The sequence below is a fragment of the Amphiura filiformis genome, chromosome 8, assembly GCF_039555335.1.
Source record: "Amphiura filiformis chromosome 8, Afil_fr2py, whole genome shotgun sequence".
Lineage (NCBI taxonomy): Eukaryota > Metazoa > Echinodermata > Ophiuroidea > Amphilepidida > Amphiuridae > Amphiura > Amphiura filiformis.
Window position 1 is genome coordinate 43,408,912 of NC_092635.1, and position 22,230 is coordinate 43,431,141.

A 22,230-nucleotide genomic window follows, 5' to 3' on the forward strand; every position below is an offset into this window, starting at 1 on the left:
TTTTCAAACAAAAAATACATCAAAATAATTCAGTAACATATCGAATTTCAAATAAGAGAGTTCGTATTCTTGTTTTCGTAAGCGGACATCTACCCCTTTCCTAATGTTTAATTCAATCGACATAAGCTTGCGGGAGATGTTCTCCGCATCTCAACAAAATCAATATCCCACTACAAGCTGCGATGTGCAATCTTGATTAAAACTCAAATGTACATGTTAGATACAGTGGTTTTAATCAAATCTTGAACTAATGAACATTACACATCATGCCATATACAACTGTTTTTGCTGAACCATGAAATGGTATCAGCCTTATTATGTTACTTACTTACTAACTATATAACTGACTAACCTTTTGGTCTGAAATGGACATATCTCGAAATGCCATGAACGTATGGCCCCAAGTGATGTCAAATGAAAGAGAAAAAAGATAAGTATATAAATATAATATTTCCCCCAACTTTCATATGGGTCCTTTTCATATCTCCAAATGCCAAGAAGGTATGACCACCCGAGTGGTGTCAAATGAAAGAAAAAAGAGTAAAGAATGTATTAAAAATTATTCCCCCACCGGGGGTGACACTTCTCATTAGCCCCGGGTCAGTATTCATATTTTGGGTCCCTTTCTTATTTATTTTTCAGGTGTTTAAATCCTTTGATAAAATGTGGTAATTTTGTCAACTGTCCTTAATTATTAAATTCAAAAGGCATCTTAGAGCTGCGCAATTGATATATACGAGTAAAAAAAACAAGAAGATAAAACATCAATATCAACAACAACAAAAACAATACAGCAAAAGGGTTAATTGTATATGGAGAGTCACTTGTCACCAGCTTCTACAAGACATGATATGTTAATTTCTTGCTGTTAATGTCTAAGGCTTGACATAAAAAACAAACCAAAACAAATAAACATAAACAAACAAACAAACAAACATGAGTAGGATCATGAGTAGCCTCAGCACACTTTACAAAGCACCACGTACAAAGACAAAGCACCACGTATTCATTTTCAAATCAAACAAGCAAACAAGACAGTATAATAGTAAGCATTGGAAGTGGGTTTTTTTTTTCATTTTACCTCATTAATTTGGCTTAAATTGACCAGAAAACTTTCCTGACATGTGTTACTAATATTATTTTATACTTTTTGGCAATTAAATAAAATTAAAATTTGACTGAAATCGTATAATATGGCTGGTGTAAGTTCGTAATTAAAAGCCTGTGTCAATTTTGTTTTTATAAATCCGTGTTTTTATTATTTTGAGAAACCCTGTATATCTTCATTGTGTTGTCATGGTTGTGGGCTATTTTGTATATGATTAAACGATTTGGTTAAGTTTCCTAGGAAACCTAAAGTATTTCATCCATGAAAATGTCCCAATCTTCCGATTCCATCCGCTTTCATTAAACCAAATAAATCCATATAAGTATGCAATGAAAGGATATACCATTCAGGAGTGAATACGTACTCAATTAATTTGAGATTAATTTATTTTATTTCTAAAAAATACAATAATAAGTTATAATAGGACACCTTGGAGAATGGAGACACAGAAAGGTTACCTTTTATAAGAGGTTACCTTGGAGACATGGAAGAGTGTTTTAACACATTTGTGTAAAAAGGCACAGAATTTCGCTTTGTATTAAGCAATAAATTAAAATTGGTAAACATAGTATATAGTAGAGAGGCCGAATTAGTCTATCTGCTTTAGTCGTGCAATATTAGACAAAGTTGACAGCCATGTTAAAATATAACTACTCACTCTGATCTTTTCATTTTACCCGGCTGTCATTTCTGAAAAGTAACGTGAGCAGATATATTTGGTTTGGAAAACGCAGTTTTTGTGATCAACAAAATAATGCATTTTCCCCAAATATGAAGTTTATACTTACTTTACTTTCAAAGTTAAAATTGTTTTAGCACTCACCGATATTTTTGCTTTAAAAAAATGGATTTTTCAATCCAAATATCCCAGGTCACGCTAATTTTCAGAAATAACAGCCGGGTATTGATGAAGAGATCATAGTGAGTAAATACATTTGAACATGGCTGTCGCCTTTATCTAAAGATGTTGTACTAAATACTCTAAAGTGGCCTCTTTACTATAATTAATTTAGGACTCCTTGTATTGGAATTAACAGCATCGAACATATTGAAGGCGGGCAGTGTTCAAGTGTTCAATGCTTGAAAAAAAAATTTAATTTATTCAAAAGTATTCAGATACCTAGGCCCTACAGGTGTTGACATTTCAAGTGAATTATATCAGCTTTTTGCCCAATCATATACGTCCCCGATTGTTAAATTATGTATACGTATACCTTTTTGTCATTAAAATCATTATATATAAAAACAAACCAATCGAATTAAATAGAAACGGAAATCAAATCAAATAAAAACAATCACCTTAATTAAAATAAAATAAACACGAAAAAGAAAATCGTCATGAGCACAACAATTACATTAGTGGTTTGGTCTTTAGTTTGTCTTTAAATTCATTCGTACTCGCGTAATAAAAGTATGATTTGTATTATATTATTGTGATGTGTTTTATTCTTATTTTTAAGTTTCTGTTTGTACTGTCGTAAAGTTTTGACTACATAACAGCTCCCGCTTCAGGTCGTTCAAAATAACACAAATCGACTAATTTTGAAGGAATTGTTCTCATATCCTTTGTTGAGACTGTTTTATACAATTGTTTCGATGCTTTGGTAAAAATTATCCTTTTTCAAGTGTTTTCGACGTTTCGTTAGCCAATATCTCAATGAAGTCTTACTCTATAGTTACCCTGAGCAATAACTTTACATTCATATGGATGGAATTTAATACCCTTAATTTAAATGACGTGGTGGAGGGTTCATTGGTAGACTTCCGGTAGTTATTATTTTATTACTCATTTAAAATTTCTAAGTGATGTGGCATTATTACAAACAATCACGGGTTGAAGCAAAATCGTATATTTTACAATCACTGATCTTCAATAAAGAAACGCCTCCACATAATTAAATATACAAAAAGTTTTAAAGCATTCATTCATGTACCATACCACTGTGCTTACGACCTTACGCTATATGACACTGCACTTTCGCCACGGAGGTCCGGAGCACAGAAAGTCTGCATTACTTTCAGTACTGTTGTATGATCTTTATACGCGGCGACTGGGGTGTGTGCGAAAATAGAATAATTTGAGTTTGATTCTTAGTACGTTTGTTGAGGAATTTATTTGTGTATGTGGTGTGAATTTAAGTGTGATGTGTGGGAATGTTGATGGAGTTTACCGGTGTAGTGTATATATGGACAAAACAATATTTTTATCTAGTTTTTAAAAATTAATAAAAAAAATTTGGCCCAAGAATTTTTTTGTTACGTTGAACGAACACGAAGTGGGCCAAAAACACCGTTTTGGGCCAAAATGAGCATTTTGGCTCAAATTTGACCTCACAAATTAATTTATCAAGTCTTTGCCATTCTAAATAATTATGTATACTTTTATAGCCTACTTTAGACCAACAATTTAGCAGTTATGAGGCCCAAAATTGTCCATAATTCCAGGGTTAAGACCACCCTTAATACTATCATATCTCTAGTGTTATATATCACAGAGATATGATATGTCATGTATTATCGGTTACACGATTTTTTAAAGAGGCTGCATAATTATGCGCAGTCTTCAAATTTGTCAAAAGGGGCTTTATTGAGAAAAAATTGGCTAAATTTTTGAGGGCTCCTTTTCCTTTTCTTTTGACCTACCGATTTTCACTTTCATTTTTTTTTTATCAGAGGGCACTTTCATCTTTTCCTTTTTGTCAGAGGCACCCCCCCGCCGAATTGAGATTATGTGTATAGTTGAACAGTAGATTGAGGAATTCACAGTGAAAAACTCTTTACCAAAAGAGCAATCCTTCCCAGGCTGAATCTTTCGGCACAGTTGCCATACGCCATCTTTTTCACAAATGCAAATTTGTAGCTATTATTTTATTAAATGGCGCTGTTGCGTAGAGCTGACTAAATCAGGGTTTAAATTAATGTACAACAGCAACTTCGAATGAACTTAAAAAATGAGTGTCCGGTAGAGTTTGTCATAGGCGGTGGAAGTGCAGAGGATGGGACACGTACTCCCTACATTTTTCCATGGGGACGTCCTCCCTACAAATTTTATTAGAAGAAAAATAAAGCAGTAATTGCCCATTACATCTTTTTTAGCACCAAAAATATCGTGTTTTGGACGTGTTTTTGGACTAAAATAGTAAAGGATAAAATTGCAAAATTTTGCTCGCTCGCACTGGCCTATCAGGTAACAAATTCCAACTTCATTTTGGGCTAAAATAGTCTGAACGTGAAACTTCGCCCCGGGGGGGCACTTCCATGAGTGATATGCATCATGTGCCTCGGGATAGACCCCCTTTTTCAAACCGGCTTGTACCCAATGACCCCTTTTTTGTGTTATGGTCCTACCTATTACCCAATGACCCCTTTAAAAAAAAATTCATGTACTCAATGACCCCTTTTTCTATTTCCTGCTATACCCAATGACCCCCCTTTTAATTCCCAAATTTAGGTGGTATTTGTGTTCTCCTCCAGAAATAATGAGATTTTTCACATTTCCAAGGTGGCCAAGTTGTTTTTACGCAGTTTGGCATTTATTTATGTGTACTTAATGATACTCTTTTGGCAATTCTGTACTCAATGACTCCCATTTTACTTTTTGTTACCCCAATGACCATCCTTTTTTCAAAATTTCATACCGAATGACCCCATTTTTTTCAGGTAGTGTACTGAATGACCCCATATTTTTGTAATTGTACATTTGACCTGAATGCCCCCTACTTTTAACATGGCCGAGGCACATCCCTGCCATTTCAGATAGGGAGTGCCCCCCCCAGGAACTTCGCACGCTTCGCGCACAAACGTCCCAGTTATAAGTAATGCTCGCCCCGCCGCCACTGGTTTTTGCAGCATATAGTACCGTATCAAGCCCCATGGTCCAGGTCCAGCTTTGTAGTTTGAGAACTGGCCTTGAGCTTTGTTGTTTAATAAATTTATTCTCTGTTGAATTGATAATAATTTAATCTACTGTTGCTGTTGATTCTGGTATAGCCGTTTTGTTTTGTGTTGTTGTTTTTGCTGATTTTGTTGTTGTTGTTCATGTTATTATTATTATCGTTGTTGTTGCTAGAGGTGTTTGTGCTGGTGTTGGTGCTGGCGCACACCGACATCGCCTGGCTAATAATTATTTGGTGCAGCAGAGACATTAAAATGAATACACGGGATCCATAACGTGAATTGCTATGCACGATTTTGATATCAGACGAAAATCTTCGGATACTGGGTTACAAAATGATGAATATCTCCCGTAAATGAATTTTTCTCAAGAAACCAGATGTGGTCTCATACACTTGGAAATACGTGTTGAACAGATATTATAGTCGTTAGCGTGCGCTTTGAAAATTGGCCGTGCGCTTTGACGTCAAAATTTGACCAAAACTCTCAATTTTATATTGCGTTGATCCTATATGGACTACAGCGCGCAGCAGGCTATAGCGGCACTCACTCAAGTGGAGAGAGTATAACCATTGACCGCAATGTCGTATACAAGCTTGCTCACAGAGCGAGAAATCAATTACCCCGTCTATACAGTAGCCTTAGTCAAGTCACTTCGCTAATAATATGCATCTCATAAGGTCCGAATAAAATGGTCATAGGTGGCTGTGGATTCAACCTACCATGGCGATTTCTACTATGAAGATATCGGGGCGATGTCACTGTGTGGCGGTTTTAGTTGTGGTGGTATTGGTGGTGGTGGTGATGATGATGATGGTGCCAGATGGTGATGGTGGTGGTGGTGGTGGTGGTGGTGGTGGTGGTGGTAGTGGTATTGGTGGTGCTGGTGGTGATGGCAGTAGTGGTGATGGTGGTGGTGATGGTGTTGGTGGTGTTGGTGCTGGTGGTGTTTGTGCTGATGGTGATATTGGTGGTATTGGTGGTGATGGTGGCGGTGGTGATTCTGATGCTGTGGCACACTGGTGGCGGTGCTGGTGGTGGCGGTGCCCACTGGTGATGATGGTGTTGGTGGTAGTGGTATTGGTGGTGCTGGTGGTGATGGTAGTAGTGGTGATTCTGGTGCTGCTGGTGGTGTGTGTGCTGGTGGTGTTTGTATACTGGTGGTGTTTGTGCTGGTGGTGTTTGTGCCGGTGGTGTTTGAGCCGGTGGTGTTTGTGCCGGTGGTGTTTGTCCTGGTGGTGTTTGTACTGGTGGTGTTTGTACTGGTGGTGTTTGTACTGGTGATGTTTGTGCTGGTGGTGTTTGTGCTGGTGGTGTTTGTGCTGGTAGTGTTTGTGCTGGTGGTGTTTTTGCTGATGATGATGTTGGTGGCGGTGGTGGTTCTGATGCTGTGGCATATTGGTGGCGGTGCTGGTGGAGGTGGTGCTGGTGGTTGTGCTGGTGGTGGTGTTGGTGTAGGTGGTGGTGGCGATGGTGGTGGTACTGGTGGCACACTGGTGGTGGTGGTGATAGTTGCTGTGGTGGTGGTGGTAGTTGTGTTGGTGGTGGTGGTAGTGGTGGTGGTGGTGGTGGTGGTGGTGGTGGTGGTGGTGGTGGTATTGGTGGTGGTGGTGGTGGTTGTGGTGCTGGGAGTGCTGGTGGTGGTGTTGGCGATGGTGCTGGTGCTGGTGGCACACTGGTGGTGGTGATGGTGGTTGGTTGTTGTGGTGATAGTGGTTGTGGTGGTGATAGTTGTGCTGCTGGTGGTGGTATTGGTGGTGATGTTAAGTATTAAAATACCCTGCAGGTGTTGACATTTCAAGTGAATTAGCCTTTTAGCCCTCTTCCATACGTCCCTGATTGGTAAATTATGTATACTTATTTTGTCATTAAGACATTATAATATAAAACAAACCAATCAAATTAAATAGAAACAAAATAAAATAAAATAAAAACAACAAAATCACTTTAAATTAAAAAAAAACAGGAAAGAATCGTCATGAGCACATTGGTTTATAATCTTTGTGTGTCAGAATGTTTGTCTTTTTAATTCATTCGTGTAATAAAAGTATAATTGGTATTATATAATTGTGATGTGTTTTATTCTTATTTTTAAGTTCATTCACAATTTCAATTATTGCTTGTACTGTCGTAAAGTTTTAACTAAAGTTGATAAAGGATCGACCAAAGTTTTGACTACAGCACCCGCTTCAGGTCGTACAAAAATAACACAAATCAACTGATTTTGAAGCCCGGGTTTGGAAGGAATTGTTCTCTTTTTCTTTGTTGGGAATGTTTCATAATTGTTTCGATGTTTTGCTAAAAGATGACCCGTTTTCCTGTATTTTCGTCAACCAATGTCTCAATGAAGTCTGATTCTAAAGTTACTGGCAATAACTTTGCAATCTTATGGGTGGAATTTAATACCCTTAATTTAAATGACGTGGTGGAGGGTTCAAGTGGTAAACTTCCGGTACCGGTAGTTTATATTTGATTAATTATTTTATTACTCATTTAAAATTACTCATTTAAAAGTGATGTGGCATTATTGCAAACAATCACGGGTTGAAGCAATTATTATTTTACTCGAATATTTTACAATCATTGATCTTCAATAGAAAACGCCTCCACATAATTAAATAAACAAATAGTTTCATATACCATACCACTGTGCTTACGACCTTATACGCTATATGACACTGCACTTTCACCACGGAGGTCCGGAGCACAGAAAGTCTGCATTACTTTCAGTAATTGTATGATCTTTACGCGACTGGGGTGTGTGCGAAAATAGAATAATTTGTGTTTTAAGTTTGTTGAGGAATTTATTTGTGCATGTGGTGTGAATTTAGGTGTGTCGTGTGGGTATGTTGATGTAGTTTACTTGTGTAGTGTATAGATGTGTATTTTTCAAAAAAACCAAAAACTGTTCCTAAATATTTTATCTAGTTTTTAAAAATTAATAACAAAAGATTTTGGCCCAAGAATTTTTTGTTAAGTGGGCCAAAAAAACGGTAATTGGGGGATTGTGGGCTAAAAATGAGCATTTTGGCCCAAATTTGACCTCACAAATGAATTTATCAAGTCTTTGCCAATCTAAATATGTATACTTTTATAACCTACTTTAGACCAACAATTTAGCAGTTATGAGGCCCAAAATTGTCCATAATTCCAGGGTTAAGACCACCCTTAATACTATCATATCTCCGAATGTTACTATATCACAGAGATACATGTATTATCGGTTACACGGGGGTTTTTTTAAGAGGCTGCCTAAAGTCTTCAAATTTGTCAAAAAGGGCTTTATGAAGAAAACATTGTATACACTTTTTTGCTAAATTTTTGAGGGGCTCCTTTCCCCTTTTCCTTTGCCCTCAGTCCCGATTTTCTCTGTCATTTTTTTTTATCAGAGCGGCACTTTTCTCTTTTCCTTTTTTGTCAGGGGCACCCCCCGAATAGAGAAATTATATGTATAGTTGAAAAAAATCAAAGCACTGAAAAGGTATTAAAATAGATTGAGGAATTCGTAGCGAACAACTCTTTACCAGAAGAGCAATCCTTCCCAGGCTGAATCCTTCGGCACAGTTGCCATACGCCATCTTTTTCACAAATGCAAATTTGTAGCTATATTTTATTAAGTGGCGCTGTTGCGTAGAGCTGATTGTAAAACAACAATTTCGAGTGAACTTTGTGGCCGGTAGAGTTTGTCATAGGCGGTGGAAGTGTATGTGGAGGCTTGGGACACGTCCTCCCTAAATTTTCCATGGGGGACATCCTCCCTACAAATTCTAATAGAAGAAAAATAAAGCAATAATTACCCATTACATCTTTAATCATGCAGTTATTGTTAACTACATGTATGCACACAACACAGGGGGACTCACAATAGGCAATTGAACCCTACTGGTAGCGCTGTGTTGTAGATATAGGAGATGAACTAGTAAGCGTCATATATGAAAAAGTATAAAAGCTGTGATTTTAGTACTTTCTCTATGTTTCAATTACTTATTCTTTTCAAAATATCTGAATTTTCAACCCGGTACAAGCTTTAATAACGGGGTACCATACATTTGTATGAAAAAGAAATATACCATCTATATCCAAACTCCCGTGTTATTCCAATGCACATTTTGCTTCACCGGGCCGCCCTGCCTTGGTCACATTTGCAAGAGGGTGTCACGAAACCGTAATCATGGTAATAGGTACAAATTTAGTACTTTCTGTCAATCAAGTATGGTTTATTCTCTACATGTCAATCTTTAAATCATTAGCATAGTCCTTATAATAACGGTGGACGTACCGCCTTGATGAGTAAATGACAGCAAACCAGTGAAAAATACCGTGACCCCAAAACTCAGTCAGTGGAGCTCCGCCCGTACATGTCAATAGCGTTATTATCGATTGGATTAGTCGACCGTAGCGGACACTTCGATCGCTGATTGGATTAATATTATCACGTGGTAATAAATTTGTGTTGGACAATCGATTACTATAATGGTCTAGTACTGCATATCTCGGTTTAATCTTCACTAAGCGGGTTTATGGCTGGAAAGGTCACGGTGAATTTGCCGTTGACATAAGTGCACTATGGAGTTTTTAGCACCAAAAATATCGTGTTTTGGACGGGTTTTTGGACTAAAATATGATAGTAAAGGGTAAAATTGCACAATTTTGCTCGCTCGCACTGGCCTATCAGATAGCAAATTCCAACTTCGTTTTGGGCTAAAATAGTCTGAACGTGAAACTTCGCACGCTTCGCGCGCAAACGTCCCAGTTATAAATAATGCTCGTCCGCCGCCACTGGTTTTTGCAGCATATAGTACAAGAAAGCCCCATGGTCCAGGTCCAGCTTTGTGGTTTGAGAACTGGCCTTGAGCTTTGTTGTTTAATAAATTTATTCTCTGTTGAATTGGTAATAATTTAATCTACTGTTGCTGTTGATTCTGGTATAGCCGTTTTGTTTTGTGTTGTTGTTTTTGCTGATTTTGTTGTTGTTGTTCATGTTATTATTATTATCATTGTTGTTACTAGAGGTGTTTGTGCTGGTGTTGGTGCTGGCGGTTTTAGTTGTGGTGGTATTGGTGGTGGTGGTGGTGATGATGATGGTGCCAGATGGTGATGGTGGTGGTGGTGGTGGTGGTGGTAGTGGTATTGGTGGTGCTGGTGGTGATGGCAGTAGTGGTGATGGTGGTGGTGATGGTGTTGGTGCTGGTGGTGTTTGTGCTGATGGTGATATTGGTGGTGATGGTGGCGGTGGTGATTCTGATGCTGTGGCACACTGGTGGCGGTGCTGGTGGTGGCGGTGCCCACTGGTGGTGATGATGTTGGTGCTGGTGGTAGTGGTATTGGTGGTGGTGGTGGTGGTGGTGGTAGTAGTGGTGATGCTGGTGGTGATGGTGGTGGTGTTTGTGCTGGTGGTGTTTGTGCTGGTGGTGTTTGTACTGGTGGTGTTTGTGCTGGTGGTGTTCGTGCTGGTGGTGTTTGTGCTGGTGGTGTTTGTGCTGGTGGTGCTGCTGATGATGTTGGTGGCGATGGTGGTTCTGATGCTGTGGCATATTGATATGGTGGCGGTGCTGGTGAAGGTGGTGATGGTGGTTGTGCTGGTGGTGGTGTTGGTGGTGGTGGTGGTGGCGGCGATGGTGGTGGTACTGGTGGCACACTGGTGGTGGTGGTGATGGTGATGGTGGTGGTGATGGTGGTGATAGTTGCTGTGGTGGTGGTGGTGATAGTAGTTGTGTTGGTGGTGGTATTGGTGGTGGTGGTGGTACTGGTGGCACACTGGTGGTGGTGATGGTGGTGATAGTTGCTGTGGCGGTGGTATTAGTTGTGTTGTTGGTGGTGGTATTGGTGGTGGTGGTGGGGTGATTGTGGTTATGGTGGTGGCGGTGGTGTGATGATGGTGGTGGTGTTGGTGGTGTTGGTAGTGGTTGTATTGGTGGGGGTGCTGGTGGTGGTATTGGCGATGATGCTGGTGCTGGTGGCACACTGGTGGTGGTGATGGTGGTTGTTGTGGTGATAGTGGTTGTGGTGGTGGTGGTGGTAGTTGTGCTGCTGGTGGTAGTATTGGTGGGGGTGGTGTTGGGGATGGTTGTGGTGATGGTGGTGGTGTGATGGTGGTGCCGTGGTGGTATTGGTGGTGTTGGTATTAGTGGTGGTGGTATTGGTGGTGGTGATGGTGGTGGTGCTCGTGGTGATGTTGGTGTAGGTGGTGGTACATAGGTACATAGTGGTAGTGGTGGTGTTGGTTGTGCTGGTGGTGGTGGTATTGGTTGTAATGGTGGGAATGCATGGTTGTGGTGATGGTGGTGGTATTGGTTGTGTTGGTGGTATTGGTGCTGGTGGTGTGTTGGTACACTGGTGGTGGTGGTAATGGCGGTGGTTCAGGTGCTGTACCACAATGTTGCTGGCGGTGGGGGTGGAGGTGGTGATGGTGGGTGCGCTGCTGGTTGTGTTGGTGTAGGTGGCGGCGATGGTGATGGTGCTGGTACTGGTGGCACACTGGTGGGGATGGTGGTTGTTGTTGTGATGGTGATAATGGCTGTGGTGGTGGTGATGGTTGTGCTGGTGGTGGTGGTATTGGTAGTGGTGATATAGGTGGCGGTGGCATTGGAGGTGGTGGTGGTGGGTGCGTTGCTGGTGGTGGTGGTGGTGGCGATGGTGCTGGTGTTGGTGCTGGTGGCACACTGGTGGTGGTGGTGGTGATAATGGCTGTGGTGGTGGTGATAGTTGTGCTGGTGGTGGTAGTATTGGTGGTGGTGGAAATGGTTGTGGCGATGGTGGTGGTGTGATGGTGGTGGTAATGGTGGTGGTGGTATAGGTGATGGTGGTATTGGTTGTAGGTGGTGTTGGCGATGGTGCTGGTGCTGGTGGCACACTGGTGGTGGTGATGGTGGTTGTTGTGGTGATAGTGGTTGTGGTGGTGGTGGTAGTTGTGCTGCTGGTGGTGGTATTGATGATGGTGTTGGCGATGGTGGTGGTGTGATGGTGGTGCTCGTGGTGGTGTTGGTGGTGTTGGTGTTGGTGGTGGTGATATTGGTGGTGGTGGTGCTACTGCTGGTGCTCGTGGTGGTGTTGGTTTAGGTGGTGGTGGTTGTGCTGCATGATAATCGTTTTTGTCTACAAACCTTTCCATATGGTGGTGGTGGTATTGGTGGTGGGGATGGTTATTGTGATGGTGGTGGTGGTGGTGATGGTGGTGATATTGGTGGAATAGTGGATTCCAGCAACAAGGCAGTGTCATCAGCAAAATCCAAGTCATTTAACACTTTGGCATGATCGTCTGGAGCTGCGAGGATGCGTTTCATATGCCGAATCGAGATCTGATTCTTCAGTAAAAAGTCTACTGAACACTCTCGAGGGGTCTCAACTTTGGTTTTGGTGGGGATTTGCGGATGGAAATTCTGAAAAACTACCCGATTTGAAACCAGATTTGAGGGAAAAATAGACCCGAAGTTATACCAATTTTTGGAAAATGTTCGCAAATTTGGCTAAAAAACGATGAAAAATTGCTTAAAAAACGCCCTTTCTTAAACCAAAATTTTATGAAATGGCTGAAAATGTGCCCCGAGTTTAAACTTAATTGCTGAAAATACACCCGAATCTACCGCACATCCCTGCCATCCTCATTTCCAATGAGAACCTCGGGGCCAACACAATCAATAGAAATGGGGCCAGCACATCGCCCTGTTAAACTCCATACCAGTAGTGACATCAAATGGATTGGAGATGTTGCCGCACTTTTTGAATTGTTGTATAGTGTACTTAAAGCGCATAATTTCGCAACACTGTGAACATGACTTTCCTGTCTATAGAATCAAAGGCTTTCTTAAAATCTGATAAATGTGACTGCAAGAGGAAGCTGGTATTCTTGGTTACCATCCATGATCTTTCTAAGGATGCGGATCTGCTGGCCAGCTTCCCCCTGGTCAACAATCCAGCTTGGTTGTTCAACTTGTTCCTTAGGATGGGGTTGAGATGATCTCGGTAAACCTTGGTGTAATTGACAGCAGAGGAATTTCCCGGTAATTGGTCATGAGGCTAAGGTCTCACTTCTTATACACTCATAGAAATTGTTCGTTGGCATTACTCAGTAAGTTGATGTAAGTCGTTGCGTCAACTTTCCGAGTAATGCCAACGCGTACAATTTTGAGTAACGCTGACTCGGTATCATTATGTTGGTCGCACTCATTTGCACTTACTTTATTGAGTTGTTACAACTCAGAAAATGAAACTAGGTTAGCATAATTTTCTAGAGGTGTGCTATAGTATACAAAATTTTGCACTGATTACAAAAATAAATATTTGAATACTGCTAATTGTGCAGAAAATGATCCAATTACGTGAATTAAGTAACAAAGTACCAAATTGGAATAACTCAAAACAATAAGTACCAGTAACTTAATATGAACGAGTTACATCAACTTACATGTTGAGTTACAATAACTCAACTAATTGGTTCTTTGAACCTTGTTTATTTTTCTAAGTTCCCTGAACTTGAATTCAGAAGTTGGCATTACTTAAAAAGTTGACGCAACGACTTACATCAACTTTTAAGTAATGCCAACAAAGTTGATTAGTTGGCGGAACTTTTGAGCTTTTTCAGCATTTTTAAGTTCGGATAACTAAAATGAATTTTGTTTTGGCAACTTTTACACTATTTTTGAGTTGTCCAAACTTACTCCTTTTGAATTGCGCCAACAAGGCGAACAAGTCATTTCTATGAGTGTAGAGGAATAATGACGCTATAGTTTGATCAGCTCCTAATCGGCGGGAATTGTTAGGCTTTTCAGTTGACCTATCTGGTCTATATTGTGTGTGTTAAAGAAAATAGACAATGTACAGGACTTGAATGAATAATTTGTGATGCTTCTGGCGAAATGTCACAAGATAATTCTCGAAATAATATATATATACAGATATTAATCCGCGATGTAATAAGGCCCGCCGATTACGAGCTGAACAAACTGTAGTGGTCCATTAGCTGGGTGGTGTGAGAGTTGTATACTTCAGTGCAAAATCTATGGACTATGTCTACCATTGCATCACCGCCATTCTGGAGTGATTCAGATGTTATTGCACTCTGGTATCCTCTGCGCTTAATATCGAAATAAAAAACAAATAATACTGCGTTAACTGTTTGTTCCAATAAATTACCACAAAATTCACAGGAAAATGACATGGCCAAAATATTTTGTTATTTAATACGGTGACAATATATTTTTGGCCAAGTCATTTCCCTGTAAATTTTGTGGACTGTTTTATTATTATTATTTATTTTTTTACATTGCACTGAATTTGGGAATCGGGGTTCGTTGGACTTGCTATACATCGATCATAAATCAACATGAGCAACACAAAAGTTGGGTATGCAAACAAATATTTCGTTTCATTTTGTAAATATGAATAAATTGTTTAAATAACGATTTGCCAGAATCTGTAACAATAGAGAATCCACAACATGCTCATTTATCAGGGCACAGTTCTTCAACTCCAATACATTTGTACATTCACTGAATGACCTTTGAAAATTTGGGTACAAATACTCATACTCTGCAACTTGAGGTCAAATTTTGTACTATGATTGTTTGATTGAGGTTATTGAACTAAGCCATTCAGATGAGGCCATTGAGGTCCATAGTGAATAGAGAATCAACAGACAAGATGTCAAGTGTAACAACAGAACGTTGACCTTCAACGTCACACTCAATGGCATATCCGTACACCGGAATCATTGACGATTTGACTCAAACAAAAAGGTACGTAGTATTGATAAAATTACACCCGGTAAATGGAAAGTTTCCATGAAGCGAGTTGCAATTATGTTAAAGGTTAACCTTGGTTCTATTTATAACATTTTATATATCTTTTGTTGTTAATATTTAATGGAAAATTAATAAATTAATACATTTGATTGATTGATTGATTGATTGATTGATTGATTGATTGATTGATTGATTGATTGATTGATTGATTGATTTGTCGATTGGTCGATTTATTGGCTGATTGGTCGATTTATTGGCTGATTGATCGATCGATTGATTGATTGATTGATTGATTTATTGGTTGATTAATTGATTGATTGATTGATTGATTGATTGATTGATGTAGGAATTTGGTACATTATATTGTTTTCAAACATATAGAAAGTGAACATGTAGAAAGGATGTGTTTAATGACTGAACACAATGTTTGTACTATAGATTTATATTCTATACGAGGATATAAAAACACCTAATCATTATCATAACACAGCAATATATGGAACTGATTCTTGGAAAACATTTATGAAAACTGCTGTCCCATTGTCTATACTTTGGATCTTGATAATAAGGACAAGCGATCGTCTTTTACGTGACTTACGGGTTGCAGCTATATACATAACAATAGATGTATGATTACTGACATGCAGTCATCACTGGTCATGACGTCCGGGATGGTCCGGGAGTGGTAGCGCCAGAATTTGTTTCCGGGTCCGGGGGTAATTCAGAGTTGTAGACTCGAGTCGTGTGACTTGGGCTCGAGTCCGACTTGAGTCACTCTTTTTGTGACTTGTGACTTGACTTGCAACTTTTACAAAATGACTTGACTTACTTGTGACTTTGATAAAAGGATTTGTGACTTGGACTTATCTTGCACAAAATGACTTGTTACCCTATCTGAACTAAAAAAATAAATGTGTCAATTATCCCCCTCATGCTCTAGATTTCTTTATATGACAGCATGGGGGAGGCAACGATTTAATATTGGGATTTTCCCTCCCCCGTTGGCTCCGCCGACGTGTCTCCTCGACTCACTGAAAGGCTGGCAAATCAGTTGTGACATTAATTCATTTAATGCGTAATAAATAAATTATAACTTATTTGTTTTACTGATTTCGTCAATTGTCTTTATATGGTATTAATTGCACCTTCTGTTAATCCATATTTGTTGAAAATTTTCATTGCCTACGTATATGTCTGTCTGTCTGTCCTTATCTTGTCTTGTCCTGTCTGCGTCTTTGCACATCTTGTCCTTGCCTGTCTGTCTGTAGACGTTATTGATTTCGTTTTCTTAGAGCGTTCACACTTTTCGAGCTCTCCTGTACCATCTTATTCAATGGGCTGTTCCAGAAAATAGATGCACACCCCTATAGAGGAGTTCGGATTTCCAGATTTTTTGTCTAGTCAGGATTGTTGGAAATCCAGACTTTTTAAGTGCCCAAAGGCAAAAAAATCCTGCAGAAATACAGTTCAAAATCAGAAATCCTGAATTTGAGAGCTCATTTTAGACATTTTCGTAATTTTTTCTTAATTTTAATGGATTTCCAAGCTTTATCAAGTGACATTGGCAACTGGAATTCCAGTCGTTTTCAGAGAGCAGGCTTGGAAATCCGGGCATTTCTTTTGTTGAAAAGTTACTCCTCTATAGGGGTTGTGCATTTATTTTCTGGAATAGCCCAATTCAATTGTCTTATTTTAATTGCTTTGTTGTTTACATGTACATCACAGCTGGTGATATCAACATGAACTTGCATTTGTACTTAGAAGCGAGTTATGGCAACTGTATGTATATTAAACTAACACGGATTTAAAACAAACCGCTCCTAGAAGTTTCCTGAGTATGATTTTATCACGTCCATGGCAAATCGTGTCAAAGACCACAGGGGCATCCAACTTTCAAATTATTGATGCGCATATAAAAACAATGGATTATTGAAAGATTCTGATTAAGCAAAATAGTTATAAAGAAGGTCATCAGCTAATGCAAAAATTTAGATTCTCTTTCAATTTAAATATGTTAAAGCTCTTACCTTGTAGATTACAAAACTGAAAATTTTGTTTCAATCGGACATTCGGTTCTCAAGATATGGCCTGTCAAAATGGCGCGAAACCAACAAATTGGCAACAACTTTCTTTTTATTTTCTGTATTTTTGACAAGTCCAATTGCCAGCTAATTTTCTAATTATATATGCATGAATTATGCAAAGTAAAGTTTTCAGATACAATTAAAAGAGCTATGGTACTGAGGCTTGGTACATGGGTAGTACACACAAGGTGCTACAAAATTATGAGTTGCGTTTGGCAAATTTCAATTTGCATAATTAATTAGGGCCACTAATTAGAAAAGTTGATTAGGGCCCTAATTAATTATGCAAATGGAAATTTGCCAAACGCGACCGTAGGTTTGTTGCATTTCATGTGTACTACCCATATACCAAGTTTCAGTGCCATACCTCTTCTAATTGAGAGCATGTTTTAGGCGAGTTACAATATGGGCGAGTTAGGTAAAGGCGAGTTAAAAGGCGAGTTACCCCCACAGAGTCAGGCTATTTTAGATATTCCCATGGGTAACACTATGAAGTCCCGGTGGCGAGTTACAGTAACACTATGAAGTCCCGGTGGCGAGTTACAGTAACACTATGAAGTCCCGGTGGCGAGTTACAGTAACACTATGAAGTCCCGGTGGCGAGTTACAGTAACACTATGAAGTCCCGGTGGCGAGTTACAGTAACACTATGAAGTCCCGGTGGCGAGTTACAGTAACACTATGAAATCCTGGTGGCGAGTTACAGTAACACTATGATGAAGTCCCAACAGTGAGTTGATGGAATATTCATCGAGACTTTTATGTTTTGAATTGATAATTTGGTACGGCTAATGTTTGTGGATACATTGCCACCAAGAAAGTTAAAAAGTTGTGTGTTTTAAAACAATTTTAGATATTTTAAATGCTTGGGAAAAGAAGATGAAACCAGCAAAGTTTTCTTGCACATACATGCATGCAGACACATAGCTTATCTTGTTGTATAACAACCTTGACCATGCACAGCAGGAGCCCAGTGTGATATTTTCTGAAAACAACCATGTGTTTCTCAAACCACATGCCATCAGTGGCTGCAATGTATTCTATGGTTACATTTAAACAACCTCTGAAGTATAATTATGGAATTGACATGAGTCAAAGAATACAAGTATCAATTTTTTTAAATAATCAGTTTTTTGAATTTTGACCAAAACTGCATTTTTGGTTCAAAATCTTGGACTTTCCGGAAATTCACAACTCGCCACATGGACTTTCCGGAAATTCACAACTCGCCGCATGGACTTTCCGGAAATTCACAACTCGCCATGTGGACCTTTTGGAATTCACAACTCGCCGCATGGACTTTCCGGAAATTCACAACTCGCCGCATGGACTTTCCGGAAATTCACAACTCGCCGCATGGACTTTCCGGAAAACACTGCAGGGGGTAACTCGCCATTTTAACTCGCCTTTTTCTAACTCGCCTATTTTTTAACTCGCCAATAACCTGTTCTCCTTCTAATTGTATCTGAAAACTTTACTTTGCATAATTCATGCATATATAATTAGAAAATTACCTGCCAACACTGCATGCCGAAAATAAAGAAAATAAAAAGAAAGTTGTTGCCAATTTGTTGGTTTCGCGCCATTTTGACAGGCCATATCTCGAGAACCGAATGTCCGATTAAAATAAAATTTTCAGTTTTGTAATCAAGAGAACACAGACTTTCACATATTTAAATTAGAAAAAAATCTATATCCGATAGTGCTACCTTCAAAATTGAAAACCATTGGGGAAAATATACACATCAAAAACATAAAACGTTAATTGACATGGGTCATTGGATGAGACAGTAAGAAGGGAAGAAGATGTGCACAGACGCAAGACGTACATGATGCAGTCATGTCTACAGTAGAATTCACCACGACCTTTGCAGGACTTAAACCCCATTAAAAGCTATTAAACCAAGATAACACTCATTGAAAACAGCTCAACTATGTTACATCAGATCTTCTCTGGTTAAATCCACACACACATTATTATTATTTATTTATAAAGCAAACGCAAGGTAACAATTACCGTGTGGCCTTTGTTCACGAAATGAGACAATACCGTGCATATTGTTAACCACATTCTTGAAAATGAGAAACATAATGGCTGTGGGCCGTAACACGGTTTGGAAATAATTTCTTCATATTTTTGGTGTTATCTGTCGTTTACATATCCTTCCTAAAACACCAAAGTGCGAATATTTCCAAACACCTAAATTAGCTAAAAATTTAGGACATGTTACAAAACTATATTTTCTAGAATTTCAGAAGAGTACTTTTAATATTGGCCGGTTATTTTTCACACAGCGACGTTAACTAGGCAATGTACTATTACCTATAACATACACTAAAACACCAAAGTGCGAATATTTCCAAACATCTAAATTAGCTAAAAATTTAGGACATGTTACAAAACTATATTTTCTAGAATTTTAGAAGAGTACTTTTAATATTGGCTGGTTATTTTTCACACAGCGACGTTAACTAGGCAATTACCCATACTTCTATCATACACTATTTGTAGAGGTTTACGCGTCAATGGTAAGAGCACTGTGTATTGTGTATAGGAAAACGGACAGTAACTGCAGTATGATGCTACTAAAAGAATTATCTGATTGGTTGTGCGTTCAAGTTAAAACCGAATTTACTTCAATTTGGCTTACTATATGAGTGTCACATGACGTTGTTGACAACAACTCGTCATGTGACACTCATCAAGATCAATAACATCAGTTTGAAAAAATAGGCTTAGCGATCGCAAGCCGAAAGCTCACGTAAGTGAACATTTTTGTTGTGAGAATAGTCATAAATTCATCAATATGGCTCACTCTAGTTTTGAATTGCAAAGTTTCGCGCGCACTTTTCCCTCAATAAATTTTTCTGTGTTCAGGTATTCCTTCTTTAATAAAAAGCGTGGGTACATGGTAAAACTATGTTTATAGACACCATACCCCTATTTATCTAGAGTTATTGACAATACACCTGTTAAGAATAAACTTAACTTATAATTTACTTAAGCATGTTCCGTGTTTATAATGCATATAACCATAGCTTAACCATGATAACCTGTCTGTAAACATGTAAATAAGGCTGATGAGTTATGTGATATGTAAATGATCATAACATAGATGTCCTACGCCTAACATCACGTACAGCCAGATGATCCCGTGGTTATAGAAGAATAATTATCTCATCATGAATGTGTTCCCAGAAATTCTGACAGCGCATTTGAAAACCATGTTGATACAAATCAATCGGGAAATCAATCCATCAGGTTGCTGATGTCGCTGAACGGTTTAAGAATGATATGGGTCTTGAACTGAAGGCATATAGATAATAACATCACTGACACCATCTGACTCATTATCTCGGTTGGTAGAGTATCAGTTTGGTAATCCGAAGGTCCCAGGTTCAAATCTTGGATGGTCAGTGAATTTTTGTCACTGGCTGCCATTTATATGTGAAGACTTGTATATTACAAACCTTTCTCATAAAGAATGACAGAGTTGAAGAATGAAGAACTGACACGACGTCACCGCTCTCTTTACCTCAGTGCCATATGGACAAAATATCCATTATTATTCTACGTGATATAGCTCGGTTGGAACAAGAAAACACACTTACAATGCCTGCTACCCAAATCGTAAGCTTCTTGAAGTGTGTCCCTATTTTGTGTACAAATGGTTCGTCTACCAGTAAATCGATGGAGCCGCGATGGGTTCGCCAAGTTCCCCAACTATTTTGTTACATGCATGGAACATCTATAAAAGAGGGTGTTATAAATCAGTTCACCTGATCTATAGTGGTATCGTTATGTAGACGATACTTATACTAAGCGAGCCAGTTTACGAACCATCTTAACTCCACAGACCCAGGCATTACCACCGAAAACTTGATACCCATGTACACTGTAATCCAGGCGGACGGTAGTCTGAAAATCAAAATCTATCCAACCATCCTTTCCCGCACAAATTAGGTGTCATTCAGACATTACACCATAGAACGGTAACCTTCAGACCCTATTTCTGACCAAGAGGACAAGGAAGAGGAGAAGTCTCAAAACGCATCCACATCGAATTAGTTCCTGGACACCAAGTCGATTTAGACAAAATTGAAATCCTTAACAGGTGAAGCAAACAATTTCGAAAGATGTGTGAAGGAGCCATCTGCATTAGGGTCAACCAACTTAGAGAGTCGATGTAAGCTACCTAGAGTGTGCGACAAAGTTTTGGGATCCAAGTCCCCAAAAGGTCACTGATCCCTAATTTTGGTTGTCATGCAACCTCCAGATGAAGATCAAAATTACATAACCAAAAATTTGAGATACGTCTATAATAAACTTATCTAAACTCAAAGTTGCAAATAAATAACTCTATTTATGAACTACTTTAGACATCATTATAGTATAATCGGAAGAGCGTGGCCTAATGGTCAGAGTGCTTGCCTTTGGTGTATGATGTCCCGGGTTCAACTCCCGGCGGTGGAGATTTACTGGGGTATTGACTTGCGGGTAAAAGTCTGAAACTAATTGCAACATCTGTAGATCAAATTCAGACTTCCACTCTCCACATGGGTCATTTATAAATGAGTAAATGAATCATGAAAGCACTCCGTCCTTCGGAGGGGACGTTAAGCAGTCGGTCCCATGTGCAGAGATCCATAGGCCTACCTTGACTTGTCCAGCTAACACAAAATATTTTATAAAAAACGAATCGGCTTATAATATAAAGGGTACATGTATGACATAAAAAATATTAATTACATTCAAATACATTTGTTGCATAACATAATGTTATTTAAGCAAAAATGGGTTACTCCTTCATGTAATTTTACATGAAATTAGGGTTAAGATTAGGCCTAATATTAGGATTATGGTTAGTGTTAGGGCTAGGATTAGGGTTAGGGTTAGTGGTAGGATTACCTTACACGAAATAATTACATGAAGGATACCTTTTTCAGAGTGTAGGTTTAGCAGCTTGTGAAACCATCATGGCTATTCGCGTACGCCACTCTGCTCAACTTTTCAACTCTTAATAAAAAGGTAACTTTTTAAGCAAATATCAATATCAGTTTGAGAGTTTTAAGTTGTTTAGCAGAGTGTTAGCATTTCGTGTTCCGGTATGCAACTAAACAATTATGTAAGCGTATAAGTGTATAATATACAACCACACTTTGGCATATCATTATATATTATTTTAAATAAATATTAATTAATTAATAATATGAATTAATAATTAATTCATTTGTGTAACTCGTTGTAAGGATCTTTTCTGAAATTGACTCTTTCGATCCGGGTCATGGCTGACCAGTGTTCAGGAACCAATAGATTACGTATTATGACCTTTGTCTAAAGTTTGCCTATTACACGAAACTAAATTAACCTGTTATAGAGTTTACTAGAAAACGCTATATTTGA